General features: G+C 41.0%; 1 protein-coding gene and 1 pseudogene across 3 annotated transcripts in view; one reads left to right on the forward strand and one right to left on the reverse strand.

Annotated features, from left to right (window-relative positions):
• The window catches only part of Tafa1 (TAFA chemokine like family member 1), a 544,051-nt gene that overhangs the window by 33,164 nt on the left and 489,791 nt on the right, over window positions 1-21,096 (forward strand). The gene's annotated exons all lie outside the window — the stretch shown is intronic.
• On the reverse strand, window positions 18,186-19,888 carry 1700123L14Rik (RIKEN cDNA 1700123L14 gene; annotated as a pseudogene). The gene has a single exon (NR_003643.1). The product of NR_003643.1 is annotated as an RIKEN cDNA 1700123L14 gene (transcript).

Raw genomic sequence — 21,096 nt, forward strand, 5'->3', positions numbered from 1 at the left:
TTACTGCTTGGGAGGCTCAATGTAAGCAAATCCTTTATAAGCATCTTATGGCCAGACAGGACCACAGAGCAACAGAAATTATTCTCACCATCTACCATTCCTATCTATGTCGTAATGCAACCCAAAGGAAATTGTGTGGTCGTTGCCACTTTCTGTGAGAGAGAAGAAAGGCGAAGAAAAACCATGAAGCACCTTCGCACACCATTGCATAAGAGCCTGGTGCTATCTGAATTATTGTATCACACATGATTCTCAACTGATCACACCATTAACAGGTCACAGATGAGCATTAGGAGCAATGCAGAGCAATGCTGGATTTTGTCTGGAATACTTTTAGCGAACGTACCCTTGTTTTGACTTATAAATTACTTTGTTATATTTTATCAGAACCATCACTGCCGTACACTAAAACAACAGCTCACACAGTCCAAAACATCCCCCTTCTGCTTTATTTTTCAATGAGTCTCTTGGAGTAAATAATACACACAAAGGCAACTGGACAAACAGGCAAATCATCAAAGCCTTTGAACACCAAAGTTTTGTGTCAAAGGAATTATTAGTCAATTTTTTGGGAAAGTCTAACTTTGGCAGGCCAGACCAGGAAATCTTCACAAGTGCAATGGTTTTCATAGAACTTTGTTTCATTTACAGTATCTCCTCCTATGGAACTCAAAGCACACTGCACAGAGCACAGACTTTAATGAGAACTTGGCATGGATCACTTGTGTGAATGAATGATGCTTTTATTGTTGCATTGTTAATGAATAGACTATATGGAGCAGACTTTTTTCTTCCTTCCTTCCTTCCTTCCTTCCTTCCTTCCTTCCTTCCTTCCTTCCTTCCTTCCTCCTCCTCCTCCTCCTCCTCCTCCTCCTCCTCCTCCTCCTCCTTCTTCTTCTTCTTCTTCTTCTTCTTCCTCTCTCTCTCTCTCTCTCTCTCTTTTTTTTGAGCTACATGTTGTTTACAGTAGAGGGTGTCTTTGAAATATAATTTTAAAAAATTAACAGAGGGGGTAAAGAGATGATGGCTCAACAGTTAAGAGAACTTGCTGCTCTTGGAGTGGATCTGGGCTCAGTTCCTAGGACCCACATGGTGGCCTACAACTCTCTGGCCTCTCTGGCTTCTATAAGCAGCAGGCATGTGTGGGGTGCATATGTGTAGGGCAAAAATTCATAGGCACAAAATAAAAATAAATAAATCAAAAGCACTACGCAGAGATCATTGCTTATAGGTTAAAAATTTTACGTCAATAGACAACCAACCAGCATAGTACCTTGGAGAAGTTTGAGTAAGCTGGCTTTGAATAACTCTTGTTATCTGATCATCATACTTGGTAACATTCCCCTATTTAATCTCCATGCTTTTTACAATCCCTTTAATACAATTTCTGTGCATTTTCCTGAAATGAGATACATTGTATCTTTTGTTTGGACCGATTATTTTTCAAGTTAGAAGAAAACTCCCTAAGCTTTAAACTCATGTATTACTTACAGTGAAGCAGATTCTGTTTCAATATTTTCCTTCCCCAGTTCGATTTCAAGCTCCATGTCAGCAGGGATTGTGTCATCCTCACCCTTGCTCTGTGTTTAGTCTCTGCCATTTGTCCATCTATACCTGGACACCTGTGCACTGATACATTCTATTTTATTTGTATTAGGGGCATAGGGTTTTTTTTTTAATTTTTCTGCATATCACGTGTTTCTTTTCCTTCACCTTCTGTTGATTGAATTTTAGGTTTTAAGTACTTCCATGGGAAGATTACTTTTCTAAGTTTTCATGCACAGTAAATGCTCTAGAGAAAGTCCATGCTAGTGTGTGTGTGTGTGTGTGTGTGTGTGTGTGTGTTATTATAACTAGTAAGAGACTAGCTTTATTATTCTGCAACCTTTTTCTACTCAGTGATTCCAGAGAATTTAATCTGACAAAAATCCATGATAGGTAATCAATTTGCTACTATTTTAAACAATATTTCAGAGACCAGATGGGTTGCCCCAGATGTAGGCTTTTCTGACACGAGATTTTGGATAGTTTGTTGATAGGAGAGTGGTTATCCTAGGAGATGCTAGTGGGGGCCTGGGAAGGTAAGACAGCAAAGAGAGGGCAAACATTATATTTTGCATCAATAGGCAGATTACTGATGTGGACAATAAGGGTTAAGGCCTTCTGAGGTCCATGCAGAACATGCCTCATAGGTGTCCCATTTAAGGAATAAACAAGCCAATTATTTTAGTTTGTTACTGGCTGTGAGTTGTTCTCTTGAGTATTAACTGTGCATTTCTGACTTGCCCTAGGAGAGGGCTAAGCATATCAATGTGCTCATGTACATAGAAAGTCCTCAAGCCACTCCATTTGTCCACTATGTGGAGACAGAAACTTCTGAAGTAATATGGTAGGGAACAAGGAACATGTCCTACAAAGATTGTGCCTTCTTTTGCATAAAGGTATAGTGTTCCATTATAGTGACAAAATAAGGCATCTTAAGGAGGTTTTTATTTTGGAGTGTGGTTTCTCCATGTGGTTGTTTAGCCCTGTTGCTATAGGCTGGTTTTATGAACAGTGTCATGGTGGGTTAGCAAAGCTTATCACCTCATGGGTCCCAGGAAACAGACAAAAGCATGGAGGAAGAGTCCAAGGGTAAGACACTATCCTAGTTAGCTTTAATTGATCTGTAATTTAAATGATACATCCTAGAGCCATCTAAGATCAAAGTCTCACCTGAGAAATTGCCTAGATCAAAGTGACATTGGGGATTTTCTTAATTGTTAATTGATGCAAGAGGACCCAGCCCACTGTGGGTAGAACTATCCCTAGGCCGATGGTCTTAAATTGTATAAGAAAGCTAACTAATTATGGCCCCGTGAGTAAGCAAGAAAGCAGTATTCCTCTTTAGTTTCTGCTTCAATTCTCTGCTGAGGTCTTGCCTTGACTTCTGTCAAATAATGGACTGTAACCTCGAAGTATAAGCCAAATAAATGCTTCCCTCCACTGAGTAGCTTTTTAAAAAAAGAACTTTTCCGAAGAGATTGGTAAGCACTAATCATCCAGAACCATTTTGTACTAATTTACAATGTACATTAATGTCTCCTACTAATTTTATAAGATAAACATTATTTGAGTAAAATAATAAAATATTTTTCATTTAAAATTTTTTTTCTTAATGACATTCTTATCATAAATGAAGATTTTAATGCTCTCATTCTCTGCTGATTTATGGGTTACACAACTCTGGAATAATAACATGTTATTTTGAAAATTACACTAGTGTCTCATTATAGATCTGTCAGGATTTATTACAAATATAAAAATTAGTGAACTCATTAAATTACTTCGTAGAATGGCACAAAAATATTTGTGAGTAACTTGACCAGTGATGATAAAGGTGTGTTGCCCCATTGAGAAGAGTTCCGGTATTTAAAACTAGAAGTAAACCCAGTGGTGGTGGTGTACCTTCAATCCCAGCACTCAGGAGGCAGAGGCAGGCAGATCTCTGTGAATCTGAGACCACGTTTCCTATGAGGTTATCAATGTCAATAGCTTCTACTACAAGTGAGAATTATAGCTGCCAATAAAGCTGGTCCTAGTTCCTAAACCTAATTGATTTTCATTTACATTGTAAAGGGTATTCTGCTGTTCTGATTTTATGGGGTAGCATGAGACAAGTATAGTGTTTCATATGAAAAGTTAGCAGACACTATCTTTTACTTCCATGTTGACTGTGCCTCTGCTATTATTTATCTGAAGTCCAATAAGTGACACCTGGGGTGGGAGAGAGCACACTGTTAAAATTGTCTTCTCTGTAATTTCTTAGTTTTCGTTCTAATACCAAAACTATCTGGGCAACAAACAACTTTACTCAATGAGAAGAGAAGACAAATAAAGTAATTTAAAAGTTGAGTGAGGAGGGATGGGATTGCTGAGAGAGTGGGAAGAAGAGTTGACAAGCATGAATATATACAAAATACATGGTATAAAATTCTCAAGGGATTAGCAATTCTTACAATTTATTCTCTGCCTTTTCAATAAATGCTGATCACCCAATGGCTGGGCAGAAATGAGAAACTTCTGGTGGAAACTTCATTTTTTAAAATATCTTCTATTTGGGACATGAAGGGCATTCTTTTAAAGATCTAATTAAGATGGAGTATGGGAACACATGCCTTTAATCCTAGCACTAAAAAAACCGTCAAAGATTTAAGGCCAGACTGGGCTACATGATGCATTAGAGACATTAGAGACAAGTCTGGATAATTTAGTGAAACACTATCTGAACAAACAAACAATCAAAAAAAAAAAAAAAAGAGTCAACTGAAAATACTAAGACTAACTTGCTTGAAAAATTCTTTTCAAATATGTAAAACAAGAGATTCATTATCAAAGACATTTTTGTTTTGGGTGAAATATAAAAATTTAGATCTCTGCTTTCAATAAAGATGATTAAAAGACTCACCAGACACAACATAAACTTTACTATTTTAGAAAAGAAATTATTTACAGCCTAAACTACAAAAGAGTGGGTTCATAATTCACAGGATGTTTTATGAGTTTTTCTTCTCTGGTATCTAAGCATGAGCCTGAAGATTTGCCTTCTTTCACCCCCTGAATTCTGAGAGGGAGAGAGACAGGTGGCAGGATTCAAACTGTTCTCCTGGATTTTTCCCTAGATGGTGTTGCATGTCTTAGATGCTCTTTGCTAGAGACAATCTTTCTATGCTGTTGATAATGTTGATAATGGCGTTGATTTGGAAACAGGCTGTTGCCAAAGAACACATACAGAACTCTTTCAGAGATCCACACCCTTTCTTACCTAGAATTCCCTTCCCCATCATTTCAGGTAACACTTTATATTAAGATAAAAAGGTAAAAATATTGATGAGCCTTAATTTTAGGATTCTGCGTTTGAAAGCCACAAAGAAGATGATGACATTGGTGCCAGTCTAACACACATACCATGGACTTAGACATGATTCCTGTGGGGAGCGGGTGTGGCGGCAGTCCCAAAGCCTGCTTCCTGGCAACTTTATATTTGCCTCTATTTTATCCGAGGTCCTTCCCAAACTCCTGGGTTACTTTGTGCCTACTTCCTGGCAACTTTATGCTCACCTCTATTTTATCCGAGGTCCTTCCCAAACTCCTGGGGTCGCAAGTTTCACTCACCATGAACTTACCCTGCTGGCAACCACTGACTGCTGAAAGTTCTGAACTCGGTGGGGGAGTCGGTTCCCCATACGGGCCACCAATTGTCGCGCCCGCTCTCGACCAGCAAGAATGACGCGACCACCAGTCCTTCTAACAGCAGTTTATTCAGTCTTCATCTTTCTTCTTTCTCTTCATCAGTACCGTTCCCCAGCTGAAGAGTTCTGAATCCACGCCGGATCCTTCTCAACAGTCTGTTTTACGGGAACCTTTATTAACCCCTTCTTCCCCGTTATGCAGTTCTGAATCCTCCCTGTAGCAGGGGGTCTTCGCTCATGCCTGAAGATGTTTCTTTTCCCGGGTTTTCTCGTCCCAGGTCTTCTCGTCCCGTCCCGAGTTTTTCTTCCCGGGTTTCCGGCACCACTTCTTGCGCGCGCCCAACTGGCCAGGAAGAACGACCTGGCCTTTTGATGCACCTGCTGCAAGCAAAACACAATCTCCCCAGGTGTGGCTTGGCATGATTGAGAGGTAGTCAGTGATAAGACTCCCTGGGCATGTCACCAACCTAAGACAGGGATCAAACCAATGCTGTTTGTCACCCAAAGACGGGTAAGGGACATGGCTGCTGGGGGCTTTCTACAGACATTCTCTCTGCCAAAAAAGAAAAAAGGGGGAATTGTGGGGAGCGGGTGTGGCGGCAGTCCCAAAGGCACCAGAGACTGCAGCTAAGTCATATGACTTGCACCTGACTTCCTCATATAAGACACAAACATCTTGAGTGCTGCGCAGGTGTACCAGGATACAGGTGAATCCAATTTGGTGGAGATTTGCCCCTCCTGCCCTGATTAGCTGAAGCTGTGTGCCTGGTGAGGTGGCGTGGCCTGCTGTGCGTGGATGGGAACTGAGAGTATATAAGAGTGAGAGGCCCGGGTTAGGAGGAGGATTATTATTCAAGAGAGGATTACTATTAGTGGGGAGATATATAAACAAGGGAGATATAAACAAGGGAGATATAAAAACAAGGGAGATATAAACAGGGGAGATATAAAAACAAGGGAGATATAAAAACAAGGGAGATATAAAAACAAGGGAGATATAAACAAGGAAGATATAAACAAGGGAGATATATGGAGAAAGAAGAAACAGGACTGAATAAATGTGTGCAGAAGGATCCTGTAGCAGCGTCGTTCTTCCTGGCCTGTTGAGCGCGCGTAAGAGTTGGTGCCGAAACCCGGGAAGAAAAACTCGGGACGGGACGAGAAGACCTGGGACGAGAAAACCCGGGAAAAGAAACATCTTCAGGCATCTTTAAAGAAACATCTTTAGACGCGTTCTCACGACCGGCCAGGAAGAACACCACAGACCAGAATCTTCTGCGGCAAAACTTTATTGCTTACATCTTCAGGAGCCAGAGTGCAAGAAGCAAGAGAGCAAGAAGCAAGAGAGAGCGAGAAAACGAAACCCCGTCCCTATTAAAGAGAATTCTCCTTCGCCTAGGACGTGTCACTCCCTGATTGGCTGCAGCCCATCGGCCGAGTTGACGTCACGAGGAAGGCAGAGCACATGGAGTGAAGAACCACCCTCGGCACATGCGCAGATTATTTGTTTACCACTTAGAACACAGCTGTCAGCGCCATCTTGTAACGGCGAATGTGGGCGCGGCTCCCAACAGATTCCCTACTCTCCTTCCTTCTTTCCTTCCTTCCTTCCTTCCTTCCTTCCTTTCTTCCTTCCTTCCAAGAAAGATTTATTTATTTTAATTTTATAAGTATGGGTGGTTTCACCAGAATGCTTAACAGTGTATCACATGTGTGCAGTGCCAGCAGAGACCAGAAGGGGGCATTAGATCCTTTGGAGCTGGAGTTGTGAGTGAGGGCTGGAAACTGAATCCAGGACCTCTGCAAAAGCACTAAGTTTTCTAACCACTGAATTACTTCTCTAGGCTGAGGTTTGGGTCCTTTCTATCACTTTACCTCTTTCTTCATTCATTCAGCCCCACTCTTAGATTATATTTTCAAAGTTGCATGTTCTCCCCACACGTAGCAGCTTTATTTTTATATTTAGTTTTCATTTAGCTTGGACACTTAATAGTGGTAGGGGGTTCTCTTCTTTTATCGCTGACCATTGAAACTGTCATATCTTGAAACATGCTTATAAAATATCCACTAAGTTAAAAAAAATTCTGAATTCCTTTTCTTCCATTGTGGGTATGTGTTTGTGTTTGTGTTTGCTTCTGTCTAACCTCTTATGGTAACCAGGTTAGTGTTGAATTCTCCATTCTCCTGCTTTAGCATCCCAAGGATTACAGACAAATGTCATCAGGCTCAGCTTTTGTTTATAGAAAAATAAGAATTATTTATGGTAACAGGAGGTCTCGGTGAACCAGCCTCTGGTCACTTTCCTGATTTTCCTGCCTATTATTCTTCTCTTGCAAACTTCATTCCAGCCTTGACCTTTCAAAATGTAGACATACTCTCTGTAGAAAAGTCCTACTTGCTTACATTGAGGTACTGTTTATCAGTAGAGGGAGGAAGAAAACGTGGAATGTTAAAGTGGACCAAATTTCAAATCACAGACTAGCAGCCATTTATTATTAGATACTAGGAAAAATGAAAAAGGTTTTCTAGCCCTCTCTTCTCCATTTCTAAAATTGGGAAAAAAATACTGTTGTAGCAAAGTTCTGTGATTGGGCTTGATGTATAATTACTCCCTTACACAGGGAGTGATTATTGCTGTCAGTGATCATATTAATCAGAAACTGTCATGTAATTATATACACACACACACACTTTCAGGGAAAAGAACATTTTTATACTTTTTATGCCAATCCTTTATAGATTGATAAGGATAGTTCTGCTGACCTTGGCCAGCCAACTTATGCAAGAAGGCTTCACTTATGTAAGCCTTCACTCTCAATGGTTCTGCTTTGAATAGTGGGTCCAGAAAGCCAGAACTATTCCACATGTCTGGTTCAGGTTGATGAACAAGAGACAGAAGAAAGCTCTTGCCATTTCCTAGGCAGAGGACCAAAAGCAAAAATGAGACATCTTAAGGACTGAGGGTCAGAACTGGCACCTCACCCCTTGTGTGCATAATCCATTGTCTAAACAAAGTCACATGCATGAGCCAAGCCAAGACATCAGATACTGTGCACTTTTGTTAGATGAATGACCAAGTTATCTGCAAAAGATAAGACAAAAAAGATTGAAGGACCAAGGGTGCTAATTTACCTGTACCTAAAAATACATTATAGACAATTATATGCATGGTGAGTAAAACCATGCTCTTTTCCAACATTATCTCCATTATATGGTCTTGCCAAAGTTTGTGTGATCACGTGCTCTACTCCAAGTCACACGACCAATGAGTTTGATCTTGAGTCCCACCATAGACTTGCTTGGTAGTTTTCACCTTACAGCCTTTAAGAAAACAGTAACTTTGAGACAGTTCTGAGAAAGAGTAACCTCCTTAAGGAGAACATCTACCATGGGCCCTAGAGAGGGAGGTGTGGCCCAGGTTATCGTATTTATCAGTCTTCTGCTAGGGATGCTCTTAGATCATTGTCTCATCTCTCACTATTTTGATATTTTCCAAGCTATACTGCATTTGGAAATCAAGTGCTAAAATTAATAAAGGGCATCTCTCTTCTAGAGAGAGCACCTCACATGTTCTAACAGTGGCTGGGATTACACGTCACCAAGAACTGTTAGTGATCTAAAGCAGAAACTTGAGTATACTGTCATAATCACTGAGTTTTGGGAATTTGCCTAGTGGCATATTTTAATTACATTTTTCTGCTGGCGACATCTTTGTCCTAATAGGTTGACACTCCTCTTAGATCAACTGGAATTCATTTTCTTTCATCCTCATGGCTTATGTAAACCATACTCCCATTGGGGATACTCTATTTTCAATTGAGGTATTGAGTATAATATAGCTAATTTGGCACTGGCTTCCAGAATTTGAAGCAAACCTATGTCTCCATTTAGTTTCTGTTCCATATGGAATATTTTTATGTATGTGCAGATAATATTTATTGCTATTCCCTAGAATAATAAGTTATATTTTAGAGGCTGGTTGTATCAATATAAAATAATTCACCCTCTAGCCAAAAATTCTAGCTAATCAGACCCTTTAAAATATTGCTCCAGTAGTTCTGGACAACACTGGATTTCAACTATTTAAGGTTTGTTATTGAAATACTGTCTCATAACTGTGTTTCCCAGTTTGCAATGCTATGCATAAAAAAAATAAAGCAACCAGCTGGCTATGAACAAGAGTCTTAGAAATAAATCAGCAAGATTGTCCATTAGGGTTTCATTGTCTTACTGATAAGATCAATACTGAGTATGTTGCTTCTTTGATGACAATAATTATTGATTGAAGGCTTACTGTGTTCAAGCATCATGATAAGTATGGCACATGGATAAATCCATTTAATCCAAAATGCACCCTGTGTGGAAGATACACAAACTGAATTCATAAATTGACCAAAGTTCAGAAAGGTTAAGTAGCTTAGCTTTCTGAAAAACTGACAAGTGGCAGATCTAAGATTTGAATTAAGGTAGATTAATTCCAGATCCTGACTAGACCATGTAGTACAGGCATTCATACTTTTTGTATTTTAAGGTTAAACCTGATGATATTGAGTTTTATAAATACTATTGTAAGGACTTGTATGCACTGCTTAGTGAGATTTTTCTGATGCTGGAATCAAACTCATAGCCTTGCAAATGTAAGACAAACACTCAACTATTGGGACTGTACTGTATATTGATATTTTAAAATAAATTACTATTAAAATTGTACTATTTCCACTGTACATTATCAGAACCATAGTATAGCACTGTATTCAATAAATACTTGAATAAAGGTTTGGTTTATCAGTTACCCCTCTACAGTATCTATGAAAAAACTATTGTAATGTTCAGGTAGTTGAATCTTCTCACTCCACTTGTTCTATTCTCATAAAGGTTTATGAGTTCTGGGGTGTATACAAGTTATCGCTATTAAGCACCTACAGTCAGAGACATTGTCCTTTCCTCTAGATGTGAATGAAACACTGCATCTTTTGGTAGAAGAGGCTCTCAAAAGGATGATTCCAACAGCTTTTTTGGATGCTGAGCAATATTACCACTTCTTCTACAACAATTAACTACCTATAGCTCTCAGGGAGGGGTCTGGCCTTAAGAACCCTGCCCCCATCCAAGATGGAGTGTTGATAGGCTCAGTCTCACGAGGTCTTGGGCTGGTGGCTACTGCTGCTGTGAGTTCATGGGTGCTACAGCAGTGCCACATCTGGAGGATACCAGTTTGTAGCAGTTTGTAGCACTCTTCTGCATCTTTCAGCTTGTATACTCTCCCCTCCCCCCACTTTTTCCTCAACATTTTCTTGGATGGAACAGTATAGATGTCTCAGTAAGGACTGAGTACTCAATAGTCAATCACTCTCCTCACTTTGACTAGTCACAGAGCTCTTCATTGATCATGGCTTACTGCAAACAAGCTTCCACGAGTGACAGTAGTTACATTTAATTAAGAAGGGCGAAATCCTCTCTGGAATGAAGTCATGGATCTTTTTTCCTTAGGGTGCCTTGTAAATTACCCAGATGGAAAGCGTCTCTCTAAGGTAGCCTTGGAATGAGTTGGTTAAGCCATTTGGTTAGAAGGAACAGGCATAAGCTCACCCAGGTTATTTCAATGGGGAATGACGATGGACTGGGAGTATTTACCAAGGTCAGTGGGTGGTGACAGGTGACAGGACTTACAGGCTTCAGATGCTTCCAGAGTTCTGAGCCCATTGCTCTCCAGTGGGAGATGGAATTTCAATTGTTGTCTGACCTTTTGAATTCTGTGAATGAGTGCATTTGACTAGGTGCCCCTGGGGAGTGGTGCCTAAATTACAGAAGCCATCTTTTCATCAAGAGACAGGGGCAAATGTAATTTCATAGAAGTCAAGTAAAACCCCAGGTATCATGAAATTTCTAAAATAATAAACCCGTAGTGATCTACCAGATTCCTTCTTGCTTTATGAGTTATAATTGTTAATAATTGAATAATTAATTTCTGCTGGTCAGATACATTCTCATTCTTTCTTAGCAAGTAATTTACACTAAATAACATAATACCTGTTATTCTAAGAATGTGTTGGGCAAGACATATCCATATGGGATTCGTAGATCTTGAAGGTAGGCTGAAAGAAAGCCATGTACTGCTGGATGGTCTTTTCACTGTGCAATTCAAGAGGAACCAATTTCATTCTTTCTAATGTATGTCACAGATATGCCTCAGTCCCTTACTTTCTCATTAGAAGACACTGATGCTCTTACTGTTCTTTATTTAATATGTAGGAGGATATACAGAGAAAATCAATCCCTTACCTTTGCCTATAGTGCCTGTGGCAGGGCTCAGGCAGTGGAGTCTATTGACAGAGGATGTTTTCCCTTAGGGGCAAGCTCTTGTTCAGCCACTAGGCAGCATGTGTGTGTGTGTGATGAGCAAAACGATTTGAATGACTCTCATTATGGTGGCTCATGGAAGAAGAATAGTGACAGCTATGTATCAATCACACACCTGTTTTATTTTAATCCTTTAGAGGAAAAAGGGTGTTGGTCTCACTGTTTCCGCAGACAGACAAGGAATAGAAGCATGATTTGTGTTAGTGGGCACACATGAATTCTGGGTGTCGGTAATAGAAACTGAGTGGAGATTTTATGTCTATCTTGACATCCGGGGAAAGGTAACTGATTGTGTGGCGCTCAGGGGAATATTCCAACTGGGGCTGTCAGCGGAGCAGAGGCACGGAGAGGGCATCCATGCCAATTCTTATGGATGACTTATGGGAGGAATGGTCCCTCTGCCCATCTCTCAGGTAGTGAGTGATACAGTAAGTGTTGCGGTGAGAGAAGTCCTGTCTTTCCTAGGTGAGAATAGTCAAGAACAGGAGGAGTGTGCTCTGTCTGTCGAGTTTTTCCCCCTGAAATAATTTTCTTCCCTCCCGGATAAGCTTTCCGAGATGGACCTGATGCGCTTCCTTTCCCATAGAGGAAGCTGAGCGAGTGCACTTGGGTACATCTACACACAGCTCTTCTGAGGGGAGGGGTTAGCTAAGAGGGTAGACTTTGGAGGCAGATATTCCTAGTTCAAATATTGACAACCTCAATTTCCAGCTTGAGGACTCTGGGCTTCCCCTATAATTTTTCTGGATCTTGGTGGTTTTGCCACAAAACCTGATATCCCTTAGTTCCATTTTCTTCAGAAACAGAACTTGAGTTAAGAGCTCAAGAATTTTTTTTTTTTTGAGACAATTACAGAAAATATATGTTGGAAGTGAGGAAGAAGTACAGGAAGTAAAGAGAGCCAATGAAGGATGGAGTCTCAAACTAGCTTATCATAGAAACTAGAAACTGGGTCTAGGCCTGAAATTTTGGGTTTGTCTCTCTCAAGGGTCAGTCTGAGGGGCTCTTTCCTGACTCTTCCCAAGGAGTAAATGGAGTATGGTGTTTGCATAACCTACATTTGGGTAAAGAGTACCCTGCATTTGGGTCAAGTATTCCCAGGACAGTAAGAGAAAAGTCCTCTGTAGTAAGAAATGGTGAAGACGCTGGACCAGGTTCCTTCAGCCTTGTCATGCCATGCAAATGTACCTCACTGAGGACCATAGTGGTTACATCATCAAATGCTTTCAGGGATGGTCTACAGAGAGTTCTAGCTCTCTGCTAGTGCCCATCAGTGCCATCACTAGCAGAGTCCTCTGGGTGAGACCCTTGTTAAGGAACTGACCTGAATTTAAGCCCCACCTTTTTCTGTACCCACTGAAGGGAATAGCTTTACAGCTTCCAGACTTCTGTGAAAGTTCATAACTATTCGGGAGCTAGACTAATGCTTCAGTGCGATACATTATGACTGCAAACATAAAATTCCAAGTTTGGATCACAGCATACACATAATGGATAGGAAACATGGGGGAAGAGAGATATGTGGATTCCCAGGGGTTGGTGGCCAGTTACGACAGCTGAAAGAATAAGCTCTCTGGAAATCAGTCTGGCGGTTCCTCAGAAAACTGGATATAGTACTACTGGAGGATCCCGCAATACCTCTCCTGGGCATATATCCAGAAGATGTTCCAACCAGTAAGAAGGACACATGTTCCACTATGTTCATAGCAGCCTTATTTATAATAGCCAGAAGCTGGAAAGAACCCAGATGCCCCTCAATGGAGGAATGGATACAGAAAATGTGGTACATTTACACAATGGAGTACTACTCAGCTATTTAAAAGAATGAATTTATGAAATTCCTAGCCAAATGGATGGACCTGGAAGGTATCATCCTGAGTGAGGTAACCCAATCACAAAGAAACTCACACAATATGTACTCACTGATAAGTGGATATTAGCCCAAAACTTAGGATACCCAAGATATAAGATACAATTTGCTAAACGCATGAAACTCAAGAAGAGCGAAGACCAAAGTGTGGACACTTTGCCCCTTCTTAGAATAGGAAACAAAACACCCATGGAAGGAGTTACAGAGACAAAGTTTGGAGCTGTGTCAAAAGGATGGACCATCTAGAGCCTGCCATATCCAGGGTTCCATCCCATAATCAGCTTCCAAACGCTGACACCATTGCATATACTAGCAAGATTTTGCTGAAAGGACCCAGATATAGCTCTCTCTTGTGAGACTATGCCGGGGCCTAGCAAACACAGAAGTGGATGCTCACAGTCAGCTAATGGATGGATCACAGGGCCCCCAATGGAGGAGCTAGAGAAAGTACCCAAGGAGATAAAGGGATCTGCAACCCTATAGGTAGAACAACATTATGAACTAACCAGTACCTGGAGCTCTTGACTCTAGCTGCATATGTAACAAAAGATGGCCTAGTAGGCCATCACTGGAAAGAAAGGCCCATTGGACTTGCAAACTTTATATGCCCCAGTACAGGGGAACGCCAGGGCCAAAAAGTGGGAGTGGGTGGGTAGGGGAGTGGGTGGGTGGGTATGGGGGACTTTTGGGATAGCATTGGAAATGTAAATGAGGAAAATACCTAATAAAAAGTATTAAAAAAAAAAAAGAATAAGCTCTAGGTTCAGTGAGTCTCAAATTCAGTTCAAACTCAAGTTCAGAGAGTGTCTCAAGTACTATCATAGTGATTGGAAAAAAAAAGGACACCTGGTCAAACCCTGGCCTCTACATGCATGTTCATAGATGAGTGCCCTAGAACATGTATGTGAACATACATGCATATACCACACACACTAAAAATGTGGAATAGAATAATTGCTTATTCATGGGCTCTCTAATCTGCTGCTTCTATTCAGTGTGGACTTATAACAACAGCTATAGACAGTGTGTATATAAGTAGATGTGACCCTGGTTCCGTGAAAATTCATGATCTCTCAAAGATTGCCCATCATTTTGTTCAAGAACAAGCAAACCTTCTACTCTACCTGTGTAACATTTACTAAAAGAGTTTTCACTTCTCAATAAATAGTACAGAGGGGTATGAAATTGTGTTCTGTGCAGCCCCGCCTGATTTTGAACCTTAGTCTAAAGGTTTTCTGTTATGGAGGCTTTATGCAAAATGTTCACTATTTCACCATCTTTCCTCACACCTATAATTAAGCACACCTAGCATAGGGTCATTTGGAGGATTGACAGGTTAATCTATATATTAGGCTCGAAATAGTATCTGGCACATTTAGAATTGAATAAATGTTTGTATCAAATCCATTTAGATTTTCACTCCTTTCTCTCTTATCTTTATTAAAATCCATTGGAATTATTTTAGAGGGAAAACTACAGCATAGTTTTCTAGATTGTTGTTAAAATTCAGATCTGACACAAACGTTTACTAAAATATTTGAATAAGCAATAAGAACAGTAGGGTTCAAATCAAAGGACCATTTCACAATTCTAGAGGCTTGGGTTACTCTAACCATGGATGTGGGAGCTACTGGCATGCTATGTGTACAAGCCAACAATGCTAGCTTTTTGGCAGAATTTACATGGTTTAAACTGGCATTAGTGACAGGCTTAACCCCATAAATTAGATATGTCACTTCTGCACTCTTAACCTCTAATATTTGACACAGTGTATATCATAATATCACACATGTCTTATAAATTATCATATAATTTTCTGGCTTGCGGGCTTTGAAAGGATGGATGGAAATATTTTGTCAAGATAAGTACGCGTAGGCTTGGAGGGTAATTTTTTTCTTTCTTTCTCGTTTGAATGGCACTATCATTGAACAAAACTCTATCAGTTGCCTAGTTGATGAAAAAATGTGTAATTTATTTTCTCCTAAATCAGATTTAAACATTGAAGAATTGTTTTGACAATACAAATGATGTCCCTTGCATCCCATATCTTTCCATCAGTCTGGGACAATTGGAGCTGATGGAGGAGAGCCTCTGAAACTATGGTCTTTGTTGTGATTTAAAGAAGCCTTTTCTCCATAAATTACAGAGGTGTCAGGCAGTGGAAAGTCTGCAAGACTGTTATTCATAACTATTTAACTCTCAATATTATGACAGCATGGCTTTGAAGTGGAATACCCCCATTCAAATGCTCTCTCTTCTAAATTTCACCACACTGGAGCAATTACTAATAGCTCTTTCCCATCAAAATCTCACCATGACCTCTTTCTCTTATTTTTAAATATGGAGATCTTTCAACTTGACAGATAAATCTGCTAGAGAATTTTCAATTAAAAAAATGGCTAGGGAGGTCATAGGCCCCAGAGGAGACCCTACTACTAATGTTTGCTCTTTGACAATTTAATACAAGTATGTAACACATTTGACTTACCCTCATCCCTACCCTTTTTATCTCTCTCACACTTACGTAAATCCTCAATCCTCCCTGTAAGTTTCTTCCCATATCTTCATGTCTGCTGGCTTTCTTTTGTAATACACTACGTTTAATTAGAGTAACAGGTGTGACAGTTGGTGTACAACTATCTGTTGGAGCTTAGTGGACTCACCGGTAGTTACACAGCTCAGGACAATGATGCTGGTTTACCAGGATCCATCTATAGCCAACAGCTCAGCAGGGAGGGTGGGACCACATGAACTCTTCTCCCATCCATGACCAATTGTTTAGAAGATCCAGTCTTGTACAGGCTCAATGCTGCTAACTTCAGCTCCCCCGGTTGATAGTTGCAATGGCTGTGCCATGCCTAGAGGATTGCAGTACACAGCCTTCCCCACGTTTTCATTCTTCCTATCCCTCTGGTACTCTCAGCACCAGTCAGAGAAGATTCATTTTGCCAAGAGCAGAGACTCACAGTCAGAGAGTGGTGACCAAGTGACCATAAGGAAACCATCCCTAGATAGGATGTCTTTATTGCTTGCTCTAAGTCTCGTGAAACATCAGAAAAGGGGGCAGAAAGGTGAGAACCAGAAGCTGAGGATACATAGTATGGAACGCTGTCTTTAGACATGACACAGCCAATGTGCTCACAAATGCACTGTATTGTAACTATACCAGATTGGGTCCATTACAATTGCATCATTCACTGGGAGGGGATAATGAGGCTCCACTCCTTCTGTGGGGACTGATGGGTCCTTGAAGGAGTGTCACCTTTTTCAGTGGGAGAGTCATAGGTGAGTTACTCACTCTGGTAAATCAGCACCCCCACTCATGTTCATCCAAGCAACCATAATCAAACTCAGTGACATACACTCACCGTCCCCCACCACACACACAGCACATCAAAGTCAAAGGGGGAAGAAGAAAGCTTTCAGTAGGAGATGGAGGGGGATAAGAGGATAAGGAGGCCTAAAAGTGACAAAAATCCATATAAACACATGGAATCGTGAAAAAATAAAGTGGCTCTAAATAGGCAACTTCTGCCAAGTCTTTTCTTAATGACCCCAGCTTTTGCCTGACTATCAGCAGGTCTCCATGGCTACTGTGAGACTTCTCTATCCTTAGGGAGCCTTTCTACTCCTGCAGCCCATGGGGAAGCTTCGTGATGATCAAAGAAGCAGCATCCTCTGAGAAGATGCAAGCTACCACCAAGACATGGAGTTTTGTTTGAGAGGTCTTGCCCAGTTCCTCGCTCTCGCAAGGCATGTTTGAAAGTAGCTCTCTGGCCAGCTTTGTTTCCTGGATTTATACCTTGTTTGGTTAACTCCATTTATCTTACCCGTCAGTCTGTTTGGTTGGTTATTTATCTATCATTCCCGCTGTGTGCCTGACACAACGGTGAACCCTATAACTGTTCACTTTTGGATCTCGCTCTAGTGTTAAAGGCTAATTTTGGAAAGAGTGGTCATGACTCACACAGATATAATAAGTGACCCTCAATGATTTGTGAAAGATATTTGACATTGGGGTTGGATGAAAATTGGACTAATGGAGAATGACAGTCTCCATTGGCAGGACTCGCTTTTGTTTCACGAACAGAAACCATTTAGCCATGATGTGGACAGGAAGCGTTCATGTCATCAACACCACCCACACTTTCTTTTCTCCTTGGTGGTATAGACTGGTGAAAGGGGCCACAGTACATGTATACCAATGGAGTCAGAGTGTTGCTAGGGCAGTGGTTCTCAACCTGTGGGTTGCAACCCCTTTAGGAGTCAAATGACCCTTTCAAGGTGTTGTCTAAGGCCATCAGAAAACACAGCTATTTACAATTCATAACAGTGGCAATATTACAGTTATGAAGTAGCAAAGAAAATAATTTTATGGTTGGAAGTCAATATAACATGAGGATAGTCTTAAAGGATCTTAGGTTTAGGAAGGCTGAGCACTACCTACCTAGAGGGTCTATTGTCTCTTATCCAATATCCTACAGTAGCTGTCCTTGATCTAGCCCATAGCCTTTGAGATTTTTAGCACTAGTAGAGACAGTTACTGCAGATACGGTGTTGTGTGGAAGAGGTGGGCCCTTATAGTAGGAAATCTTCTAGATGACCAAGCCAAGGAGGCTCTTACTATATATACATTGTTTAAAATGTCACTTTCCATATAGATGGAAAAATTATCTTTTTAAAAAAGAAATATCTTATAATTTACTCAAAAATAAATATTAAAAGAAATTTCAAAACCTTTTTATTCAAATGTATTTTGCATGTTAGGTGGCTCTTAAAAGGGAGGACCCTTTCTCCACACTCAACTGAACACTGAAGTTTTTGTTGGTCTTAATTGTGCTCACAACATTTTTGTTATTGGAAGCGCTTAGGGTATCAGAAGTAAAAGGATGAAAAATTACGTTTGGGGACGGAGCAAAAGAGCAGGAACTTGGCAAGTTTCCGGGTGGATTCCATGTGTTCAGGCATCCGTTTTCTGCAGTAAAATTTTGTGCAGTTCATCCGCATCCTTACTTGTTTTTACCCGAATTAGCATGGTGACCTTGATGGTGGCGTTCTTCTTATCAAGCGGTGGGTCGGGTACACAGACGATAAGGACGTTATTTTTCCCCATCCGGGAACATGGCATATCGGGTGGGATCAGAATATTCAGGAGTATGCTGCCTAACTTAGTATCCCGCACTAAGAGCTTCGTCTTCTGATTGGCTGTGGATTTTAAATACAGCGTGCCAACACCTTTTTCTTTAAATTCGTTGTCTTTCTTGTAAAATAGTTTACACTTCTTGCAGTAGAAAGCACTTTCCTCCTCCTCCCCCTCCTCCTCCTCCTCCTCCTCCTCCTCCTCCTCTTCTACAAGGAGCTTGCATTCATCACTGTTGCCTTGTGCTGGACTCTCTAGAGCTTTGGCAGATGCTGGCTTCTTCCGGGTGGTGCCTTTCCCACTTACGTTGGAGCTTCTGGTGGCTGATGAAACTCGGTGCATGGGACCAGAGTTGAGGGAACCCCAAGCCGGGGTTTCAGTGTTTTTGCCAAAGTTACAGGAGGTACTCGTTGCTCCTTGTGCTGAGTTGGCTTTCTTCTCACACATAAACTCGGTCTTTTCAGAGGTGACCAACTCTGGCTGTAGTTCAGTGGCAACAGCTAGGAAAGGAGGCTGTGTCACAGCAACAAAGCCCCGGTTAGGCTCGCTTTCTGAGAGACAGCCGCAGCTGCTGTGGAGTTGCTTTTCGATGGCAGCCAAGTATTTCTCATACTGCTTAAACACCGGCGTCAGATCGCAGAACGGATTGGCGTTCACGTGCTTCACTATCCAGTCTCGGACAGAGCAGTTCAGGCCAGTCAACTGCCTATGGTAGACACTCCCAGCGCAGGCTTGACTGAAAGTGAGGCCCGGGGAGGCAGGCTGCTGACTGTGGACATTAGTCTGGGCATCTGAGATCTGCTCATGCTCCAAAGAGGGGGGTTCATTTGCAGTAACAGAACCCAAGGCTGCCTTGGGCTCTGCTGCAGCCCTAGCTGTGTTCCTTCTGGTTGTCAGTACTTCCTGGGGCTTCTCTCCAGGGCCACCTCTAAATTCTCCTCTCCCGGAAGGCACAGCCAAACTTTTAATCCCTTTGGAAGTCCCCTTACCATTGGGTTGGGGGCGGGCATGTCTCCGCTTGGCTCTCTTTATGGTTCTATTCCTCAGGACGTCCTCACTGGCCAGCGAGAATGTTCCCTCCTCTTCGGCGTCTCCTTGCCAGTTCCTGGCTGTCGCTTCCTTCTTAGCATTTTTTTTGGCCATGTATTTTGGCTTTCTCTCAGGATCCCGCAGCTCTCTGTGGAGCCTGGGAGCTGTCTCTATTGGGAGCCTGGAGAGATTTGGTGGTCAGCAGGCCTGGCGTCTCCAAAAAGTGTCCATGGTCCTCCTCTGTGTCCCACACTGAGCGGAGGGACGTCTGGGCCTGATACCACTTGGCGAACGGCGACAGTACAGCTCGCTCCAGCTTGGAATCTCGGGGCTATTTCAATTTTAACGGATCTTACTCAGGACCTTGGTCTACATATCTGAGAAATGTGAATATTCAAGAGGAAATCAAGTATTTCCTTTTCTAATAGGAATGAAAACAATATCACATCTGTCTTTTAGGCTGCCCCGCCTTCCTTAAACATTGTTGTCCACTTTTAAGGTATATGTTTTGTGTGATCTTCCGCTTTACCAAGGAAATAGGTTCCAGGCTCCCAGTGAGTGCCTGCAACTGTAGATATCATCGAATTAAGTGTGTGGACATATGTATATGTCTATGAATGCACGTGTATGCATAGTGTTTATGTTAAATATAAGCTGTGGTTACTTCTGTGTATATATACCCTTTAAAAATAAATTTTCAATCAGATTTATGATACAAATAACAGTAATCAATTACGTTAATAAAGTTATTTGAAACTCATCTGGAATTTATTTTTTGAATTTTTCATTGAGCATTTTCAGACTAGAGTTAGCTACTTATAACTGAAACCACGGAAGGTAGAAGAGTGTTAGAAGGGGCTATGAAATTGCTCTCCTCTCAAGATGACTGTGGCATCTGCCTTTTGTATTTATTATATGACATTTTATTTCTTCGTAATTTGTGTGATATAGAGTAACTCAAGTGACTGGTGAAGCTTCCAGCAAAACAGGGGCACCTCCAATAGTAAAATCACTATAAAATAAGTTTATATTTTAAAAATGTATCAAAATAGAGATAACTGAACGTTTCTGGATTCCCTCTAACTTATTTGGCAGTGAAAACCAACTTGATTATACCAGGGATTAATAAGCTATGTCTTGTGGCCTGATATTTGCTTACAAATAAAGTTTTATTGAAATGCATCTATTTTCATTACATAGTGTCCACTGCTGCTTTTATACAACAACAGAAATAAATGGTTACAACACACATTGAGTTTCATGGGAAACCTCAACTATTTATGATTCACCATTCTCCAGGCAAAGTTTGCTACCCTGGTGAGATGTAGAAGTGGTTGGCATTAATGCTATTTGCTTTTTATTCATTCATTCAGCAAATATTTAATGTAGCTACTAAAGTCCAGACTCTGCCCTAAAATTTGCAGGTTGCCTCAAGTATTAAAATCCTCAAATTCTTTAGTGTGTTC

This window comes from Mus musculus, chromosome 6 (assembly GCF_000001635.26).
Source record: "Mus musculus strain C57BL/6J chromosome 6, GRCm38.p6 C57BL/6J".
NCBI lineage: Eukaryota > Metazoa > Chordata > Mammalia > Rodentia > Muridae > Mus > Mus musculus.